The sequence below is a fragment of the Lampetra fluviatilis genome, unplaced genomic scaffold (assembly GCF_964198595.1).
Source record: "Lampetra fluviatilis unplaced genomic scaffold, kcLamFluv1.1 SCAFFOLD_1457, whole genome shotgun sequence".
In the NCBI taxonomy this organism is placed as follows: domain Eukaryota; kingdom Metazoa; phylum Chordata; class Hyperoartia; order Petromyzontiformes; family Petromyzontidae; genus Lampetra; species Lampetra fluviatilis.
Window position 1 is genome coordinate 7,501 of NW_027621514.1, and position 8,014 is coordinate 15,514.

The 8,014-nt window shown below is 53.0% G+C and overlaps 1 long non-coding RNA gene across 1 annotated transcript in view; it reads left to right on the forward strand.

Annotated features, from left to right (window-relative positions):
• The window catches only part of LOC144955354 (uncharacterized), a 9,253-nt gene extending 1,534 nt beyond the window's left edge, over positions 1–7,719 (forward strand). Inside the window, exons 2-3 of the long non-coding RNA XR_013641624.1 lie at positions 9–129; positions 7,644–7,719. This is a non-coding gene — a long non-coding RNA (uncharacterized LOC144955354). The remainder of the gene's footprint in view (positions 1–8; positions 130–7,643) is intronic.
• The last annotated feature ends 295 nt before the right edge of the window (positions 7,720–8,014 follow it).

Consider the following 8,014-nt stretch of genomic DNA (forward strand, 5'->3'; position numbering starts at 1 on the left):
CGTCGCAGGTGTCTCGTGGACAGCAAGAGCAGCGGCGCCGTCTTCGTGCGACCAGAAGATCCGTCGTCTCTGCGACTCTCGTTCCAGGCCTTCGCCTTCGCAAACAACTCCGGCTCTGCCACCAACGAGGTGGCGCACTGACGGGTTGACGGACGAGTTGATGGGTTGACGTGTTGATGGACGAGTTGACGGGTTGACGAGTTGATGGACGAGTTGACGGGTTGACGGACGAATTGATGGGTTGACGTGTTGACGGACGAGTTGACGGGTTGACGGACGAGTTGACGGGTTGACGGACGAGTTGATGGGTTGACGAGTTGATGGACGAGTTGACGGGTTGACGGACGAGTTGATCGGTTGACGGGTTGATGGATGGGTTGATGGGTTGATGGACGAGTTGACGGGTTGACGAGTTGATGGACGAGTTGACGGGTTGACGGACGAGTTGATGTGTTGACGTGTTGATGGACGAGTTGATGGGTTGACGAGTTGATGGGTTGACGAGTTGATGGGTTGACGAGTTGATGGGTTGACGAGTTGATGGGTTGACGAGTTGACGGGTTGACGAGTTGATGGGTTGACGAGTTGATGGGTTGACGAGTTGACGGGTTGACGAGTTGACGGGTTGACGAGTTGACGGGTTGACGAGTTGACGGGTTGACGAGTTGACGGGTTGACGAGTTGACGGGTTGACGAGTTGACGGGTTGACGAGTTGACGGGTTGACGAGTTGATGGGTTGACGAGTTGATGGGTTGACGAGTTGATGGGTTGACGAGTTGATGGGTTGACGAGTTGATGGGTTGACGAGTTGACGGGTTGACGAGTTGATGGGTTGACGGGTTGATGGGTTGACGAGTTGATGGGTTGACGGGTTGATGGGTTGACGAGTTGACGGGTTGACGAGTTGATGGGTTGACGAGTTGATGGGTTGACGGGTTGATGGGTTGACGGGTTGATGGGTTGACGGGTTGATGGGTTGACGAGTTGATGGGTTGACGAGTTGATGGGTTGACGAGTTGACGGGTTGACGAGTTGACGGGTTGACGAGTTGATGGGTTGACGAGTTGACGGGTTGACGAGTTGACGGGTTGACGAGTTGATGGGTTGACGAGTTGACGGGTTGACGAGTTGATGGGTTGACGAGTTGATGGGTTGACGAGTTGACGGGTTGACGAGTTGATGGGTTGACGAGTTGATGGGTTGACGGGTTGATGGGTTGACGGGTTGATGGGTTGACGAGTTGATGGGTTGACGAGTTGATGGGTTGACGGGTTGATGGGTTGACGAGTTGATGGGTTGACGAGTTGATGGGTTGACGAGTTGATGGGTTGACGGGTTGATGGGTTGACGAGTTGATGGGTTGACGAGTTGATGGGTTGACGGGTTGATGGGTTGACGAGTTGATGGGTTGACGAGTTGATGGGTTGACGGGTTGATGGGTTGACGAGTTGATGGGTTGACGAGTTGATGGGTTGACGAGTTGATGGGTTGACGAGTTGATGGGTTGACGAGTTGATGGGTTGACGGGTTGATGGGTTGACGAGTTGATGGGTTGACGAGTTGATGGGTTGACGGGTTGATGGGTTGACGAGTTGACGGGTTGACGAGTTGATGGGTTGACGGGTTGATGGGTTGACGAGTTGATGGGTTGACGAGTTGATGGGTTGACGGGTTGATGGGTTGACGGGTTGACGAGTTGACGGGTTGACGAGTTGATGGGTTGACGGGTTGATGGGTTGACGAGTTGATGGGTTGACGGGTTGATGGGTTGACGAGTTGATGGGTTGACGGGTTGATGGGTTGACGAGTTGACGGGTTGACGAGTTGACGGGTTGACGAGTTGATGGGTTGACGGGTTGATGGGTTGACGAGTTGACGGGTTGACGAGTTGATGGGTTGACGAGTTGATGGGTTGACGAGTTGACGGGTTGACGAGTTGATGGGTTGACGGGTTGATGGGTTGACGAGTTGACGGGTTGACGAGTTGATGGGTTGACGGGTTGATGGGTTGACGAGTTGATGGGTTGACGAGTTGATGGGTTGACGGGTTGATGGGTTGACGGGTTGACGAGTTGACGGGTTGACGAGTTGATGGGTTGACGGGTTGATGGGTTGACGAGTTGATGGGTTGACGGGTTGATGGGTTGACGAGTTGATGGGTTGACGGGTTGATGGGTTGACGAGTTGACGGGTTGACGAGTTGACGGGTTGACGAGTTGATGGGTTGACGGGTTGATGGGTTGACGAGTTGACGGGTTGACGAGTTGATGGGTTGACGAGTTGATGGGTTGACGAGTTGACGGGTTGACGAGTTGACGGGTTGACGAGTTGACGGGTTGACGAGTTGACGGGTTGACGAGTTGATGGGTTGACGAGTTGACGGGTTGACGAGTTGACGGGTTGACGAGTTGACGGGTTGACGAGTTGACGGGTTGACGAGTTGACGGGTTGACGAGTTGATGGGTTGACGAGTTGATGGGTTGACGAGTTGATGGGTTGACGAGTTGATGGGTTGACGAGTTGATGGGTTGACGAGTTGACGGGTTGACGAGTTGATGGGTTGACGGGTTGATGGGTTGACGAGTTGATGGGTTGACGGGTTGATGGGTTGACGGGTTGATGGGTTGACGGGTTGATGGGTTGACGGGTTGATGGGTTGACGGGTTGATGGGTTGACGAGTTGATGGGTTGACGAGTTGATGGGTTGACGGGTTGATGGGTTGACGGGTTGACGGGTTGACGAGTTGATGGGTTGACGGGTTGATGGGTTGACGGGTTGACGGGTTGACGGGTTGATGGGTTGACGGGTTGATGGGTTGACGGGTTGACGGGTTGACGAGTTGACGGGTTGACGAGTTGACGGGTTGACGAGTTGATGGGTTGACGAGTTGATGGGTTGACGGGTTGACGGGTTGACGGGTTGACGGGTTGACGAGTTGACGGGTTGACGAGTTGATGGGTTGACGAGTTGACGGGTTGACGAGTTGACGGGTTGACGAGTTGATGGGTTGACGAGTTGATGGGTTGACGGGTTGACGGGTTGACGGGTTGATGGGTTGACGGGTTGATGGGTTGACGGGTTGACGGGTTGACGAGTTGACGGGTTGACGAGTTGACGGGTTGACGAGTTGATGGGTTGACGAGTTGATGGGTTGACGAGTTGATGGGTTGACGAGTTGATGGGTTGACGAGTTGATGGGTTGACGGGTTGATGGGTTGACGAGTTGACGGGTTGACGAGTTGACGGGTTGACGAGTTGATGGGTTGACGGGTTGATGGGTTGACGGGTTGACGGGTTGACGAGTTGACGGGTTGACGAGTTGACGGGTTGACGAGTTGATGGGTTGACGAGTTGACGGGTTGACGAGTTGATGGGTTGACGAGTTGACGGGTTGACGAGTTGATGGGTTGACGAGTTGACGGGTTGACGAGTTGATGGGTTGACGGGTTGACGGGTTGACGAGTTGACGGGTTGACGGGTTGACGAGTTGACGGGTTGACGGGTTGACGGGTTGACGGGTTGACGGGTTGATGGGTTGACGAGTTGATGGGTTGACGAGTTGACGGGTTGACGAGTTGATGGGTTGACGGGTTGATGGGTTGACGGGTTGACGGGTTGACGAGTTGACGGGTTGACGAGTTGACGGGTTGACGAGTTGATGGGTTGACGAGTTGATGGGTTGACGAGTTGATGGGTTGACGAGTTGATGGGTTGACGAGTTGATGGGTTGACGAGTTGACGGGTTGACGAGTTGACGGGTTGACGAGTTGATGGGTTGACGAGTTGACGGGTTGACGAGTTGACGGGTTGACGGGTTGACAAGTTGACGGGTTGACGAGTTGACGGGTTGACGAGTTGATGGGTTGACGAGTTGATGGGTTGATGAGTTGATGGGTTGACGAGTTGATGGGTTGACGAGTTGATGGGTTGACGAGTTGACGGGTTGACGGGTTGACGAGTTGACGGGTTGACGAGTTGATGGGTTGACGAGTTGATGGGTTGATGGGTTGACGGGTTGACGGGTTGACGAGTTGACGGGTTGACGAGTTGACGGGTTGACGAGTTGATGGGTTGACGAGTTGATGGGTTGACGAGTTGATGGGTTGACGAGTTGATGGGTTGACGAGTTGATGGGTTGACGAGTTGATGGGTTGACGAGTTGATGGGTTGACGAGTTGACGGGTTGACGAGTTGACGGGTTGACGAGTTGATGGGTTGACGAGTTGACGGGTTGACGAGTTGATGGGTTGACGAGTTGACGGGTTGACGAGTTGATGGGTTGACGAGTTGACGGGTTGACGAGTTGATGGGTTGACGGGTTGACGGGTTGACGAGTTGACGGGTTGACGGGTTGACGAGTTGACGGGTTGACGGGTTGACGGGTTGACGGGTTGACGGGTTGACGGGTTGACGGGTTGACGGGTTGACGGGTTGACGGGTTGACGGGTTGACGGGTTGACGAGTTGATGGGTTGACGAGTTGATGGGTTGACGAGTTGATGGGTTGACGAGTTGATGGGTTGACGGGTTGATGGGTTGACGGGTTGACGGGTTGACGGGTTGACGGGTTGACGGGTTGACGAGTTGACGGGTTGACGGGTTGACGGGTTGACGGGTTGACGGGTTGACGGGTTGACGGGTTGACGGGTTGACGGGTTGACGGGTTGACGGGTTGACGAGTTGACGGGTTGACGGGTTGACGGGTTGACGGGTTGACGGGTTGACGGGTTGACGGGTTGACGGGTTGACGGGTTGACGGGTTGACGTGTTGACGGGTTGACGGGTTGACGGGTTGACGGGTTGACGGGTTGACGGGTTGACGGGTTGACGGGTTGACGGGTTGACGGGTTGACGGGTTGACGGGTTGACGGGTTGACGGGTTGACGGGTTGACGGGTTGACGGGTTGACGGGTTGACGGGTTGACGGGTTGACGGGTTGACGGGTTGACGGGTTGACGGGTTGACGTGTTGACGTGTTGACGGGTTGACGGGTTGACGTGTTGACGGGTTGACGGGTTGACGTGTTGACGGGTTGACGTGTTGACGGGTTGACGTGTTGACGGGTTGACGTGTTGACGGGTTGACGTGTTGACGGACGGGTTGACGTGTTGACGGACGAGTTGACGTGTTGACGGACGAGTTGACGTGTTGACGGGTTGACGGACGAGTTGACGGGTTGACGTGTTGACGAGTTGACGTGTTGACGGACGAGTTGACGGGTTGACGTGTTGACGGACGAGTTGACGTGTTGACGGACGGGTTGACGTGTTGACGGACGAGTTGACGGGTTGACGTGTTGACGGACGAGTTGACGGGTTGACGTGTTGACGGACGAGTTGACGGGTTGACGTGTTGACGGACGAGTTGACGGGTTGACGTGTTGACGGACGAGTTGACGGGTTGACGGACGAGTTGACGGGTTGACGGGTTGATGGACAGGGGCGGTTTCTTCATTAGGGCGATTGGGCGACGCACCACCAATGTCATTCAACCACAGAGTCACGCTAGCCGTCACTGACGCTAGCCGTCACTGCCTCAGGATATAGTCCAATCAGCGTCATGTCACGTTCTGTGGAGTACCGCCTCTTTTTGGCCGATTTCACTCTGGCTGAGAATCGCCCAGAGTGTTCCCATAGACTTACATTCAAAGATGTTTTTTTTCGAACGGCGGGCGCTGCAATGCATTCTCTACGGCTTCCGGGAGGGCTCGCACTAACGTGCTTACGTCATCATGCGTAAGCACGTTTCAGTCAACAATATTACTTGTCGCCACCTCGTGGAATCTTTAATAAAAGAAACTAAGTGGATTGTAATAATAGTGAGTATAGAAACAAACAAGATGTATTGTAAGAGTCATATTAAAGAAGTGACGTTGCCTTTACATGCTTAAGCTGTTAATTTATCCTTCGCATGGGTGGACCTTATCCTTATCAATCATCCAGACATTTGCCCCCCCCCTGAGAGATTTTGCAGGAGCCGCCACTGTTGATGGACGACTTGATGGGTTGACTGACGAGTTGATGGGTTTACTGACGGGTTTACTGACGGGTTTACTGACGGGTTTACTGACGGGTTTACTGACGGGTTTACTGACGGATTGACTGACGGATTGACTGACGGATTGACTGACGGATTGACTGACGGATTGACTGACGGATTGACTGACGGATTGACTGACGGATTGACTGACGGATTGACTGACGGATTGACTGACGGATTGACTGACGGATTGACTGACGGATTGACTGACGGATTGACTGACAAATTGACTGACGGATTGACTGACGGATTGACTGACGGGTTGTAAGGAGTTGGTTGGTGAGTAAGGAGTTGGTTGGTGAGTAAGGAGTTGGTTGGTGAGTAAGGAGTTGGTTGGTGAGTAAGGAGTTGTTGGTGAGTAAGGAGTTGTTGGTGAGTAAGGAGTTGTTGGTGAGTAAGGAGTTGTTGGTGAGTAAGGAGTTGTTGGTGAGTAAGGAGTTGGTAAGTAAGCAAGGACTTGTTAGTAAGGCCTTGTCCCTTTTGATTCGACGCGTGCGTGTTTGATGGAGCAGCCGTTGATCGAGGGTCGAATTCGTACCGCGTCGTGTGATCGGCATCGCGCTCGCTGAAGCTGTTGATGCCTTCAGCAGGGAAGTCGTGTGGACTCTATACGCAACTGCGCACAATTCTGAGTCTCTTATAACCGTTTTGCCGTTACCTATCACCAATTGTGGACTCAGACTATTGTCCTATCATCTCATAGAGTCCCTGGCCACGTAATAATATGCCACACGGTGGCAGTGGGGATCGCAAAATGCCGATGTATTACTAAACAGGTCCCTGCGGGGTGGGCTGGTAGGAACGAATAACCAAAGAACATAAACATCATGTATTATTACACTTGTTTAGCCAGGAAAGCCTCACTGAGTCTAAAGGTTTTTGTAGGGTCCTGCCAAGTGTTTGCAGTAGGGGGCGATGTTGATACACGGACGAACGGACGGACGATATAATCTATTGTAGGCTGGTTCACTTCGTTCCTACCAGTATAAACCCCAATGATCCAATCGAAATTGTACTAATAAACCCCAATGATCCAATCGAAATTGTACTAATAAACCCCAATGATCCGATCGAAATTGTACTAATAAACCCCAATGATCCGATCGAAATTGTACTAATAAACCCCAATGATCCGATCGAAATTGTACTAATAAACCCCAATGATCCAATCGAAATTGTACTAATAAACCCCAATGATCCAATCGAAACTGTACTAATAAACCCCAATGATCCAATCGAAATTGTACTAATAAACCCCAATGATCCAATCGAAACTGTACTAATAAACCCCAATGATCCAATCGAAATTGTACTAATAAAACCCAATGATCCAATCGAAACTGTACTAATAAACCCCAATGATCCAATCGAAATTGTACTAATAAACCCCAATGATCCGATCGAAATTGTACTAATAAACCCCAATGATCCGATCGAAATCCCCCAATTTCGATCGGATCATTTTGGGGGGGGGCACGTGCCACCCCCCCCCCCCCCACCGCTTCTATTATGAATAATATTGATCGCGAAAGGCACCTTCCACCGAGGCCAGCACGTGGCTTCTGCCGTTTGTTTCAATGTGAGCTCGTGGCTTTGCTCTCAGATCTACCTGCATTGCGACCTTCACGTGGCCGACAGCCAAGACGACTACAGCCCCGCACAGAAGACCTGCTCCTTTGACCAAGTCCACTCTGAGTAAGGCCCCCAACCTCCACCCACCTCGCCCAACCCACCCACCTCATCTCACCACCCACCCCACCTCCACCCACCTACACCTCACCTCCCTAACCCACCCATCCCACCCACCACTCCCTCACCACCCACCCCCACCTCGCCTCACTTCCCTCACCCACTCACCCCCACCTCACCTCCCCCTCGCCCACCCCATCTCACCTCCCTCACCCACTCACCTCCACCCACCTCCCTCGCCCACCCACCCCCACAGCACCTCCCTCACCCATCCTCCACCCACCT